Source organism: Rhinopithecus roxellana, chromosome 3, assembly GCF_007565055.1.
Source record: "Rhinopithecus roxellana isolate Shanxi Qingling chromosome 3, ASM756505v1, whole genome shotgun sequence".
In the NCBI taxonomy this organism is placed as follows: Eukaryota; Metazoa; Chordata; class Mammalia; order Primates; family Cercopithecidae; genus Rhinopithecus; species Rhinopithecus roxellana.
Genome location: NC_044551.1, coordinates 174,161,246 through 174,175,677, shown reverse-complemented (window position 1 = coordinate 174,175,677; position 14,432 = coordinate 174,161,246). Strand labels below are relative to the sequence as shown.

General features: G+C 38.4%; 1 protein-coding gene and 1 pseudogene across 1 annotated transcript in view; both read left to right on the top strand.

Annotated features, from left to right (window-relative positions):
• RANBP17 (RAN binding protein 17) overlaps positions 1-14,432 on the top strand; it is a 434,944-nt gene that overhangs the window by 382,281 nt on the left and 38,231 nt on the right. The gene's annotated exons all lie outside the window — the stretch shown is intronic.
• Positions 3,669-4,836, top strand: LOC104670150 (annotated as a pseudogene).

Below are 14,432 nucleotides of genomic sequence, written 5' to 3'. Positions count from 1 at the left end.
CAGATAAGATTTCTGCTCACATGAAAGCTTGCATTCTAGTGGGAAGAGACAAGCAATAATTGAACAAGCAAATACACATACCAAAAAAATCAAGTCATTATATGCACTAAACAAAGAATTAAAATTGGGTGGTGGAAAAAGAATAAGTCAAGATGGCTGACTGAAGACATCAGACACCTGCTCTCTCCTGAAGGAAGAACCAAAATTATGAATAGATAATCTTATACCTCGAATAGAACATCTAGAAGAGAAGACTAGAGTCCTATAAAGAACTCACAGGAAACATTCAAGGCACAGAAAGAGAAGGAAGCAAGCAGCCAGCTCGGCCAAGATTGGCCAGAAGCCCAGAGAGGCTCAGTATTGCAGAGAAAAGGGTAAATGAGAGAACTTAGGCAGTCCACATGCCTGCCACAGACTACTGCAATCCTAATCACATGAAAGCTTTTCTACCCTTATGAACTCTTAACATTAGCATGAGCAGTGATTTGAAGACCCTATAAAGGCATTGCACCAGCCAGGGAACTTGTGCTGGGTCACTCACCCTTCTAGACCTGAACAGGTACAGCAGGGTACCATTTGAGGAGTGCAGCCATCACAGGACTGCATCTGACCCTGGTAACCACAGCCCTTGTATCTCCACGTCCTGAGGATTCCTGCTGACATTCCCCGGTGTCCACCCAGAGAGCTGCACTCACCCAGCCTGCACCACTCAAGACCCAGAGGGTCATCCTACCACTCCTACTTCCATCACCCACGCTCCATGGGCCACCCAAGGACCCTAGAATCTGCTCGCCCACCCAGCCCACCACTGCTGCTACCAGCATATGTGCAAGCCACCTGGAGGCCCAAGAATCAGCTTGCTCATAACTGCCAACACAAGTGCCAGCCTATACCACCCTGGGTCACAAAGACAGGCACATTCATCCCACCATTGTCAGGACTAGGGCCTGAAGACTGAGACCTACCTGGCTTCCCAGCTCCCAGCACAAATTTGCCACAGCTTCCACTAATAACTGCACCCTAACCCTCCAAGAAAATTACAGACAGCACTAATTCTACTTACAGCCAAAGAAATAATATTACACACTACACTACTGCATACATCCAGAATCAAAGCCAAAGTGCCCTACCCAACCAATACCACAGATACTTCTTCAGGAAAAATGCCTCCCCTATGAAAGTAAATTCAAAAGTAAGAAAAAATGACTGTTAAATTGGATGGGCAGATATCAACATAAGGCCACAGGAAACATGAAAAAGCAAGAAAATATGACACCATCCAAGGAACAGAGTAATTCTCCAGCAATAGATCTTACTCAAAAAGAAATTTTCAAAATACCAGATAAAGAATTCAAAATGCTGATTTTAAAGCAGCTCAGTGTATTATAAGAGAAATCTGAAAAACAATACAAATACAGTTCAGGATATGAATGAGAACATTACCAAAGAGAATTTTAAAAAAATAAATAAATAGAAATTCTGGAACTGAAGAATTCATTGAGGGAAATACAAAATACATTTGAAAGCTTCAACAATAGGCTAGATAAGGCAGAAGAAAATCTCAGAACTTGAAGACAGGACTTTTTCAAATAATCCAGTCAAACAAAAAAATTTTGAAAGAATAAGAATGAACAAAGCCTTCATGACATATGAAACAACATAAAGTGACTGAATATTCAAATTGCCAGCATCCATGAGATCAAAGAGACAAAGGATTAAAAAGCCCATTTACAGAAATAATAGAAGAAAATGTTCCATTTATTACAAGAAATGTAGACATTCACATACAGGAAACTCAGTGATCCCTAGGAAGACACAATGCAGAAGGGTCTTTTCCATGGTACATTATAGTCAGAATATCTAAAGTAAAACTTAAAGAGCAAATCCTTAAAACTGCAAAAGAAAAGCATCTAGTTACTTATAAAAGGAACCCCATCAGGCTAACAGTGGATTTCTCAGCAGAAGCTTTACAGGCCAGAAGACAATGGGATGATATATTCAAAGTACAGAAAGAAAAACTGGCCAAGAATACTATATCCAGTAAAATTAACCTTTGTAAATGAAGGAGAAATAAAGTCTTTACAAGAGAAGCAAATGCTAAGGGAATTTGTTTGCTACCACTAGACTGCAGCCACAAGAAATGCTCAAGGGAGTCCTAAACCTGAAAACAAAGGATGACATTTACCATCATGAAAACACACAAGAGTGTAAAATTTACTTGTTAAGCAATCACACAAAGAGAAGAAAGGACTAAAATGGTACCACTACAGAAATTCACCAAACCACAATTAGTAAGAGAAAAGGATAGGAAAAAAGAATATGTAAAACAACCAGAAAACAATTAACAATATGACAGGAACAAACCTTCACATACCAGTAATAGCCTTGAACATAAATGGATTAAATTATCTAGTTAAAAAGATATATAATGACTGAATGGATTAGAAAAAAAAAACTTGATCGAACTATATACTGCTTACAAGAAACTCACCTTAGCAGTCAACACATATAGAGTGAAAGTAAAGAGATGGAAAAAGAAAATCCACACAACAAAAACCAAAAGTGAACAGGAATAGCTACCCTTTTATCAGATAAAACAGACTTTACATCAAGAACAAAAGGGGGAAAAAGACAAAGAAGATCATTATATAATGATAAAGGGATCAATCCAGCAAGAGGATATAACAGTTCTAAACAGGTGTGTACCCAACACTGGAACACCTGGATTTCTAAAATGACTAAATTTGAAGAGAGACACTACAATATAATACTAGTGGAGGACTTCAACGTCCCACTCTCAGCATTAAACATCATCTAGACAGAACGTCAACAAAGACACTTTGCATTTAAACTGGACTTTAGACCAGATGGACCTAACAGAGCTACAGAATCTACTCAACTACAGAATATACATTCTTTTCATCGGAGCATGGAGCATTCTCTAGGATAGACCATATGTTAAGCCACAAAACAGGTCTCAACAAAAATTTTTTTTAGAGACAGGGTCTCACTTTGTCACCCAAGCTGGAGCACAGTGGCATAGTCATGGCTCACTGCAGCCTTGAGTTCCCAAGCTCAAGCAATTCTCCTGCCTTAGCCTCCCAAGTAGCTGGGACTACAGGCATGTGCCACCAGGCCCAACTTTTTTTTTTTAGAGACGAGTTTTTGCTCTGTTGTCCAGGCTGGTCTCAAACTCCTGGGCTCAAGCAATCTGCTCACCTTGGCCTCTCAAAGTGCTGGGATTACAGGCATGAGCCACTGCACCCAGCCCAACAAATTTTTAAAAATTGAAATCATATCAGGTATCTTCTCAGACCACAATGGAATAAAACCAGAAATCAATACCAAGAGGAACTTGGAAACTACAAATAAATGGAAATTAAACAACTCGCTCCCAAATAATCATTGGGTCAATGAAAAATTATAGTGGAAATTTAAAAAAACTTGTTGAAACAAATGAAAATGGAAACACAACATACCAAAACCTGTGGGATATAGCAAAAGCAGTGCTAAGAGGTAAGTTTATAGGCCAGAGCGTCTGTAGCAACGACGGCAGCCGCGGCCCGGCGGGATCGGTGGGCGGGGCTGCGGTGTGAGCTGGCGTCCCGGCCCCCCTCCTCCTGCGCCCACCCCGCCACTGTGATTGGGTGGAAGTTGGCGCTGGCCAGATGGAAAAACTAATGACAGTCTCCAAATTCACCTCCATCTGTACCATGGGCGCCAGTGCTTCAGCATTAGAACAAGTTTGGTCCAGAACAGTTTCCAGTCAATGAGCACTATTTTGGATTAGTCAGTTTGGGGAATACCTGCTACTGCAATTCAGTTCTTCAAGCACTTTATTTTTGTCGTCCATTTCGTGAAAAAGTTCTTGCATATAAGAGTCAACCTAGGAAAAAGGAGATCCTTCTTACATGCTTAGCAGATTTCTTCCATAGCATAGCCACTCAGAAGAAAAAGGTTGGAGTAATACCTCCTAAGAAGTTCATCACAAGATTATAGAAAGAAAATGAGCTTTTTGACAACTGCATGCAACAAGATGCCCGTGGGTTCTTAAATTACCTACTAAATGCAATTGCTGATATATTACAAGAAGAGAGAAAGCAGGAAGAACAAAATGGTTGCTTACCTAATGGTAATATTAATAATGAAAATAATGACAGCACCCTAGACCCAACGTGGGTTCATGAGATTTTTTTCAGGGAACATTAACTAGTGAAACCAGATGTCTTACTTGTGAAACTAGTAAAGATGAAGATTTTTTAGACCTTTCTGTTAACGTGGAACAAAATACATCAATTACTCACTGCTTAAGGGCTTTCAGCAACACAAAAACTCTTTGCAGTGAATACAAGTATTACTGTGAAGAGTGTCACGGCAAACAGGAAGCACACAAACAGATGAAAGTTAAACTGCCCATGATTCTAGCTCTATACCTGAAGAAATTTAAATATATGGATCAACTTCATCGATATACAAAACTCTCTTACCAGGTAGTTTTTCCTTTAAAACTTCATCTATTTAACACTTCAGGTGACACCACCAATCCAGACAGAATGTACGATCTTGTTGCTGTTGTGGTTCACTGTGGAAGACTTATTTGTAGATTTGCTTCATATGAAAGTATGGAGGGTGTGTGCAGCCTCATTGTCAGCATTGATCCTAATCGAGGCCATTATATTGCAATAGTTAAGAGTCATGATTTTTGGTTGTTATTTGATGATGACATTGTAGAAAAAATAGATGTACAAGCTATTGAAGAAGTCTACGGGGCTGACATCAGATATCTCAAAGAACTCTGAGTCTGGTTACATCCTTTTCTATCAGTCTCGGGCCTGAGGGGGAACCGTGATATCGAGGACCGCACTGGGGGTGGTGAAGAATGAACAGACACAAGAGACAAAGACAAACAGAGAACATGGCGGCCGCGACTAGAGCCTCCGCCTCACTTTATTTATACTCCATAAACCCCACGTCAGCAAAAATAACACAATGCAAAACAAACTTTCTGCACCCAGATGTAACCTTCTGCTTAGTTCCTTGTCTCTAAGCTCTTTCTTATTTGTCTGCCTTCTTGGCGCCTACTAGAGTTCATTAAAAGTTCAACTAGAGATACTGTCCTTGACTACTGGAGTTCATTAAAAGTGCAACTAGCTAGAGATACTGTCCTTGAGCCTTATCTATTCTTAGCATATTGTTTTCAATGGCCCCTGCACGTGATAAAGAGATACTTTCTGCCTCATTTCTTCTCTGGTTATTTTGGAAAGGATCAAGCACTGATTTTTCAAGAAAAGAGAAATGCAGGAAGCTCAGGGGGCAGTAGCACACTTTGCACATGATAAAGCAAAGACGATAGATTGACAAGCCCTTCCAATCATGGTAGTTCATTTATTTGCTCAGGTATCATGCTGTCTGTACAGTTCCATTCCACAAGGAGGTGAAATCAGAGATACCAGCTCCTCTTGTAAAACAGCCTTCCAGTCATTGACACGCATTTTCTCTTTATTAATTGTACCAATAATGCTGTGAATTCCTTGGGGGTGCAGTAGAAAGAATCGGAATCTGTGCTGTATTGATAAGGAGATGATGTTGAACACACTACATAAATTTGCCTGGTTCAGTGTGTATAGAAGCATATTTGGTGGTCTTTTCAAGAGTAAACCAGAAATACTTTTGGGCCCAACACTTGCAGTTGCCTTCCTAATGTAAAAACTAACATGCTAGATAATCCAGTGTTAGGAAGACAAAGATGTTTTGCTTCTCTGAAGAAGCTTATAATAGTATATGTAGGGAGCAATTGGTCAAAAGTCGCTTTTTGTTTCCCCAAGGGGAAAAACTGGCTTTGTAATCGTAATTTTTTCCTTATTTATTTTACTTAAAACTGGTAGAATCTAAGTATTATATGAAGTGCCCATGATTCTATCAGTAAATTTGAGCATATTTTTATTAATTAATGTCAGTTTAAGTAGTCCTTTCGTTTGTTTCTATGTTTAAGGTGAATTTTAAATTCTATCTGAAATCAGTAAGATACCTTGAGAAAAACTGCAATGAGAGGAGGTAAATATCCTTTTTCAGGAGGAACTGATATCTCTGGCCAAATATTTGTCCTTTTATTGTGGTTTCTAAATCAGTTATTTTCTTCAGCTTTAGTTTCATAAAATTAAAAAACTTAAAAAAAAAGTTCCTGACCAGGCGCGGTGGCTCACACCTGTAATCCCAATGCTTTAGGAGGCCGAGGTGGGCAGATCACGAGGTCAGGAGATTGAGACCATCCTGGCTAACATGGTGAAACCCAGTCTCTACTAAAAATACAAAAAATTAGCCGGGCATGGTGGCACGCGCCTGTAGTCCCAGCTATTTGGGAGGCTGAGGTGGGAGAATCACTGGAACCCAGTGGGTGGAGGTTGCAGTGAGCCAAGATCATGCCACTGTACTCCAGCCTGGGCGACAGAGTGAGACTCGGTCTCAAAAAAAAAAAAAAAAATCCTGTGATTGTTGGAATAATTAAAAATTCTGGTGCAGTGGTGGTATACCAATCTTTAGAATTCTTAAATATTCTGATGTTTCAAGTTGAGGTCATGCTTGGGAAAATCATGTCATAGCATTTATGTTATTTTCAGATGTCATTTTTTTACCCTGGAAAGAAGTAATAATGTTCATCATAACCCTAGCAGTCTGGATAGTGAGCTAAACAAACCCTTTGAAGATTAAATTTTAATCAAGTAGACTAGGAATAGAAAAAACAAGTCCTTCCTCCTGTTCCCCCTACCTTTACAAATCTTACTGGAAGGGTGTTCAGAAATTAAAATTTGTGTTTGCTAAGACTTAATTCTGTTGGGGGTTTTAAGAAGTAATATTTGTAACATAAAATGTATGTAACCATTGCAGTTTTTTCGGACATTTTTCCATGCATCAGTAAGTTGTCTGACAGTAGCCAAATGTAACTTGCAGAAAATTATCGAAAGTTATATTCAGAATAATAGCAATCAGGCCTTGGATGTTCTTTATCAAACTCTTTTCAGGCAGTAAATTTAAAAAAAAAAATCTGTCATTTTCTACAATTCTTTTGCTAAAACTGTTGACTATGGAAAACAAACAACAAAAAGGAATATTTTAGTCTGCTGCTGTTATTAACATTTATTATCTGTATCTTTTGGCTCAGGAAATGACTTCACCTATTTGTTCCATAAGCAGACCTTTAACAGGGTCACTTAGGTAATTGGGCTGCTTAAACAGATGTGCTAGGAGAAAATTATAATATTTAGTATTTGTGGCCGGGCGTGGTGGCTCACGCCTGTAATCCCAGCACTTTGGGAGGCCGAGGCAGGCAAATCACCAGGTCAGGAGATCGAGACCATCTGGGCTAACACGGTGAAACCCTGTCTCTACTAAAAATACAAAAAATTAGCTGGGCGTGGTGGCGGGCGCCTGTAGTTCCAGCTACTCGGGAGGCTGAGGCAGGAGAATGGCGTGAACCCGGGAGGCGGAGCTTGCAGTGAGCCGAGATTGCACCACTGCACTATAGCCTGGGCGACAGAATGAGACTCCATCTCAAAAAAAAAAAAAAAAAAAAAATTAGTGTTTGTACTAAATATCAAAAGTATTTTGACAAGTTTCTCTTTAAGATAGTTTATAAAGCCTTATCCTGGCTAGAGATGTTTTGTACAAATTATATATAGCCTGCCTGATCTACCAACACGCCACAGAGAATCAAAATCAACCATGTGGGGAAAGTCAGGGCAGTAGAAGTGGAGATATGCTTTTTATTTTAAGGGCTTAAACCAAATTGTCTTGAAATTAAAGCTGTATTTCTGCAGCTTTCAGTGCAGAGAAAAAGAAGAAAGTGAAGCTGTGTCAGTTTTAACATTAGCTATATCACAACATGTTTAAGAAAGATAGATGAAGTCATTTGCATAAAGGTATAGCATTGAAATACTATGTTGTGTTTGTTTTTACATTTTTGCATTAAAAAAAACATGCAGTAAAAGCCAAGTTAAATTTCATATTAAAGCAAGTTCTAGTATATGTATTGAGTTCCTGGTAGTCACATACTTTGTTCACATCACACCATACTTCATAGTATGATTTGTCAGGGGAGGGACTGTGGGGTGACAGTTTTACATTTACTTTTTCTTCTTAATGCAGCTGGATCTAAGTAAAATGTTTTGAAGTTTATCAAAAACTCAATATACTTGTAAAACATATAGGATCAGGGTTGGGGAAAAAAATACAGGTATAGTAAGTAAGAAAAGTGACCCATGAAGAAAGCATTGTGTGGCTGTATGTTGGTTGTGATTAAAATGAGGGACGGGACTGGTTTAAGTTGTAAATGGTGGCTGATTGCTATGTAACTTATGTACATGATTGTTGGGACGGCTGTCCCATATTTTATATATTGGAATAAAAAATTCTATAAATTATTTTAACTAAAAGTAAATATTCTAAATTAAATCCCACTTCTTAAGTCACATGACTTCTGTCTTGGAAATTTTACCTTTAAAAGATTATTTAAGACAGGAACCAGGAGGCTTGGGAATAGGGAAAGAAGGAAATGTTGTATTATATGGGTCTTGTGGCCTCTAACCATCAGTATAGGGTTTTCTTCTTTCCTTGATGGCAGCAGAAAGACCTCATTTTCATAACATAACTACTCTTGATACTTTCCTTAAAAACACTTTTTATTAAAGATTCTATCATGAGGTATTTGGGAGCTGAGAGGCTAAAGCACTCATGTCCTGGCTCTTCCGTAAATTTAACTGTGTGACCTTGGGCAAGTCACTTAACCTCTCTGTGCTTCAGTCTCCCTGTCTTTTAAAATGGGAGTAATACCTACCTCGTAGGGTTGTTGTGGGGATTCATTAGAGATAATGTCTGTAAAGCATTTAAGGTTCTTGAAGAAGGCTCTATGTAGATACAAAATAATATATATTAAAGTCGGTTTATTTGTGAAAAAAGGAAGTTTATAGCAATAAATGCTAATATCTAAAAAAGTGGAAAGATTACAAATTAACAATCTCACAATGCACCTCAGGGAGCTAGAAAAGCAAGGAAAAACCAAACCCAAAATTACCAATAGAAAAGAAATAGTAAAGATCAGAGCAGAACTAAATGAAATAGAGACTAAGAAATAAAAAATACAAAGGATCAACACAACAAAAAGTTGGTTCTTCTTCAAAAAGGTAAACAAAATTGGTAAACCACTAGCTAGACTGACCAAGAAAAGACCCAAATTAAATCAGAAATGAAAAAGGAGACGTTACAACTGATACCACAGAAATATGAAAGATCATCAGAGACTGTTATGAACAACGATATGCTCACCAACTAGAAAGCCTAGAAAAAATTGGGTAAGTTCCTGGAAACATACAATGTTCTGAGATTGAACCAGGAAGAAATAGAAGACCTGAACAGACCAATAACAACTAGTGAGATCAAATCAGTAATTTAAAAAAAAAAAAAAAAAAAACCTAGCAAAAAAAAAAAAAAACCTCAAGACCAGATGGATTCAAATCCAGACGTACAAACATACAAAATCAAATATACAAAGAAGAACTAATACCAGTCCTCCTGAAACTGTTCCAAAAAATTGAGGAGGAGGGAACTCTCCCTAACCCATTCTATGAGGACACTATCACCGTGATACCAATATCAGACAAGGACGCAACAAAAAAAGAAAACTACAGGCCAGTATGAACATAGGTGCAGAAATCCTCAACATAATGCCAGCTAATCAAAGCCAACAGCATATCCAAAAGATCATACACAATGATCAAGTGGGATTTATCCCAGGAATGCAACGTTAATTCAATGTACACAAATCATTAAATGTGATACATCACATCAACAAAATTAAGGACAAAAACCCGTATCATCATCTGAATAGATGCAGAAAAACCGTTTGATAAAATTCAGCATCCTTCATGATAAAAACCCTCAACAAACTAGGCATAGAAGGAACATACCTCAAACCAATAAAGGCCACATATGACAAACCCACAGCCAAAATCATACTGAATGGGGAAAAGTTGAAAGCATTCCCTTCAAGAACTGAAACAAGACAAGGATTCCCATTTTCACCACTCTTATTCAACATAGTACTGAAAGTCCTAGCCAGAGCAGTGAGGCAAGAAAAGAAATAAAAGGCATCTGGATTGGAAAAGTGAAAGTCAAATTGTCCTTCTTTGCTGATGATAGATCTTATATCCAGAAAAACCTAAAGATTTCAAGAAACTTAGATTTGATAAATGAATGCACAAAAGTTACAGGATAGAAAATCATTGTACAAAAATCAATATTATTTCTATATACCAATAATGATCTAGCCGAGAATGAAATCGAGTAGGCAGTGCCATTTACAATAGCTATGAAATACCTAGGAAGCCAGGCACGGTGGCTCACACCTGTAATCCCAACACTTTAGGAAGCTGAGGTGGGCAGATCACCCGAGGTCAGGAGTTCGAGACCAGCCTGACCAACATGGAGAAACCACATCTCTACTAAAAATACAAAATTAGCCAGGCATGGTGGTGCATGCCTGTAATCCCAGCTACTCCGTAGGCTGAGGCAGGAGAATCGCTTGAACCCAGGAAACGGAGGTTGCATTGAGCCGAGATCACTCCATTGCACTCCAGCCTTGGCAACAAGAGCAAAACTCCATCTCAAAAATAAAAAATAAATACACACACACACACACACACACACACACACACACACACACCTAGGAATGCGTTTAACCAAGAAGGTGAAAGATCTCTACAAGGAAAACTACAAAACACTGATGAAAGAAGTTGAAGATGACACAAATAAATGGAAAAACATCCTATGCTCATGGATCGGAAGAATTAATATTGTTAAAATGACCATATTGCCCAAAGCAGTGTATAGATTCAATGCAATCCCTATCAAAATACCATCCTTCTTCACAGAATTTTTTAAAAAATCGTACAATTCATATGGAACCATAAAAGAGCCTGAAGAGCCAAAGTAATCTTGACCAACCATAACTAAGCTTGTAGGCATTGCATTACCTGACTTCAAAATATATTACAAGGCTATAGTAACCAAAGCAACATGATATTGGTATGAAAATAGACACAGACCAATGGAACAGAATAGAGAGCCCAGAGATCAAGTCACATACTTACAGCCAACTGATCTTCAACAAAGCTGACAAGAATACACAATGGGAAAAGGACAGTCTCTCCAATAAAATGGTGCTGGAAAAATGGGATAGCCATATGCAGAAGAATGAAACTGGACCTCTGTCTCACCATATATAAAAATCAACTCAAAATGGATTAAAGACTTAAAGCCTAAAACTGTTAAAAAATGCTGGAAGAAAACCTAGGGAAAACTCTTCTGAACATTGATCTAGGCAAAAAATTTATGACAAAGACCTCAAAAATACAGCAACAAAAACAAAAATTAGACAAATGGGACTTCTTTAAACTAAAAACTTCTGAATCACAAAAGAAATAACCAACAGAGTAAACAGACAATCTGTTGAATGGGAGAGAATATTTATAAACTATTCATCTAACAGGAGACCAATATCTAGAATATATAAGGAACTCAATTCAATAGGAAAAAACAAATAATTCCCTTTAAAACTGGGCAAATGACATGAATAGACATTTCTCAAAAGAAGATACACAAACAGCCAAGATGTATGTGAAAAAATGTTCAACATCACTAATCATCAGAGAAATGCAAATCAAAACCACAGTGAGATACCATCTTACCCCTATGAGGATGGATATTATTAAAAAGGCAAAAAAGAACAGATGTTGTCAAGGATGCAGAGAAAAGGAAACTCGTACACTGTTGGTGGGAATGTAAACTAATACAGCCACTATGGAAAGCAGTATGGCGATTTCTCAAAAAACTAAAAATAGAATTACTATTCAATCCAGCAGTCCTACTACTGGGAGTATACCCAAAGGAAAATAAGTCAGTATATCACAGGGATACCTCACTCATATGTTTATTACATCAGTATTCGCAGTGGCAAAGACATAGAATCAACCTAAGTATCTATCAATAGATGAATGGATAAAGAAAATGTGTATATATACACAATGGAATACTGTTCAGCCATAAAAAAAGAATGAAATAATGTCTTTTGTAGCAACATGAATGGAACTGGAGGTCTTTATCTTAACTGAAATAAACCAGGCAAAGAAAGACAGATACCACACATTCTCATTCGTATGTGGGAGCTCAAAAATTTAATCACATGGAGGTAGAGAATGGAAAGATAGATAACAAGGGTCAGACATGGTGGCTCACGCCTGTAATCCCAGCACTTTGGGAGGCTGAGGTTGGTGGATCACTTGAGGTCCGGAGTTTGAGACCAGCCTGGCCAACATGGTGAAACCCATCTTTACTAAAAGTACAAAAATTAACTGGGTGTGATGGCGGATGCCTGTAATCCCAGCTACTCAGGAGGCTGCGGCAGAATGGCTTGAACCTGGGAGGTGGAGTTTGCGATGAACCGAGATTGCGCCACTGCACTCCAGCCTGGGCAACAGAGCGAGACTCTGACTCAAAAATAAATAAATAAATACAAAAATGAGGTGGGGCACAGTGGCTCACACCTGTAATCCCAGCACTTTAGGAGACCCAGGTGGGCAGATCACTTGAGGTCAGGAGACCAGCCTGGCCAACATAGTGAAACCCTGTCTCTACTAAAAATACAAAAATTAGTCAGGCATGGTGGCAGGCACTTGTAATCCCAGCTACTCAGGGAGGCTGAGGCAGAGGTTGCAGTAAGCCAAGATCAAGCAGAGGTTGCAGTAAGCCAAGATCATGCCACTGCACTCCAACCTGGGTGACACAGTGAGACTCCATCTCAAAAAAAAAAAAAAAAAAATTATCTGGGCATGGTGGCACACACACCTGTGGTGGCAGCTACTCGGGAGGCTGAAGTAAGAATAGCTTGAACCCAGGAGGCACAGATTGCAGTGAGCCAAGATCACTGCACTTCACCCTGGGCAAAAGAGCAAGACTCTGTCTCAAAAAAAAGAAAGAAACAGATAACAGAGATGAAAGGGTGAGTAAGGGGCAAGGGAGAGGATGAAGAGAAGTAGGTTTAAAGGTACAAACATGGTAAGGTGGAAGGAATAAATTCAATGTTCGATAGCAGAGTAGGGTGCCTGTAGTTAACAAAAATGTAGTCAGGTGACAGACAGCCTAAGTACCATATATTGATCTGAAAGCATTATATACTTATAACAAAACTTCACATGTACCCTATAAATTTGTGACAAATTTAAAAAACAAAGTGAGGTGTTGGATAGAGAGTGTCTAAATGTAGCTATTTTAGAACTGATGGAGGAAGACCTTTAAGATTAGTCATAGCAGGGATGGGTGCATTTCAGGCAGAAGTAAAGGATAGGCTAAAAGCCTAAACAAGGAAAGGTAAGGGCAAGCAAAAAGTTGAACCAACTAGGAATGACTAGATCATTTCCCATGAAGTTCATTATTAATAAAACTTATATAAAGAATAAAAGAGGATATGTTGTTATTTTGAACACATTATTGAATTGGATGTCATGTGGTTTGAATGTAATATGGGAGTGACACATTTAGGAAATATTTAGAACTTAGAGATTTTACACATTAGTTTCACCCCCCACCCAAAAAAAAAAAAAAGGACAAAACACCTAAAGAGAGAAGAGAGCTTTGGTGTTTAGGGATTGAAGTAGCCAGGAAAACAAATGGGAAGGGAAAACCTTCTATGTGTTGTTGGGTGCTGTGTTACAGTTTTTGCACACTTAATGCCAAACCTTACAAAGCAGGTAATATTAATCACATTTTACAGAGGCACACCTGAAGCTCAAGAAGTCAAACATCTAGGAAATAATAGATTCAAACCTAGACTCACCTATTTCCAAAACCACTGCCCCACCCAAATAGGCCTTTCGTCTCTGAAATTGCCCTTCAGACTATATTTTTCTAAGACCTTCATTCTCCTTTGTGTTGTAGTGACAAGTTTTGAGCTGAAGGCAGATTTCAGCTCAGCCTCATTCTTTCTGACTCTCAGTTAAGCAATTCTTTCCTATACTGTTAACTTTTCAGCACAGCTTTCAGTGATGGGTCTTAGTGAGCAGTAGGCTATTAATGATGCATGTGCTTCCTGTGGAGACTGGTTCCAGGAGAAGAGGAGCACTTGATTGTTTTCAGTGCCAAACAACAAGTTGCTAGAGAGGACAAAATGCCTATTAGGCTTAAAAATTATTTCCAAAATTACAGATGTAATCCCTTTTAAAATATTTTGAACACCAAGATCTAGGACAAAGTATGAAAATTCATGACTTCTGCCTGTGTTTTTAGTCTGGAAAGTATCATTATTTGAACCTCACATAGTATCTTGAGCTGCAAATAAAGAAAACCAATAGTTATACATAGTCTTCACCACCGTTCATTCTGTTTTT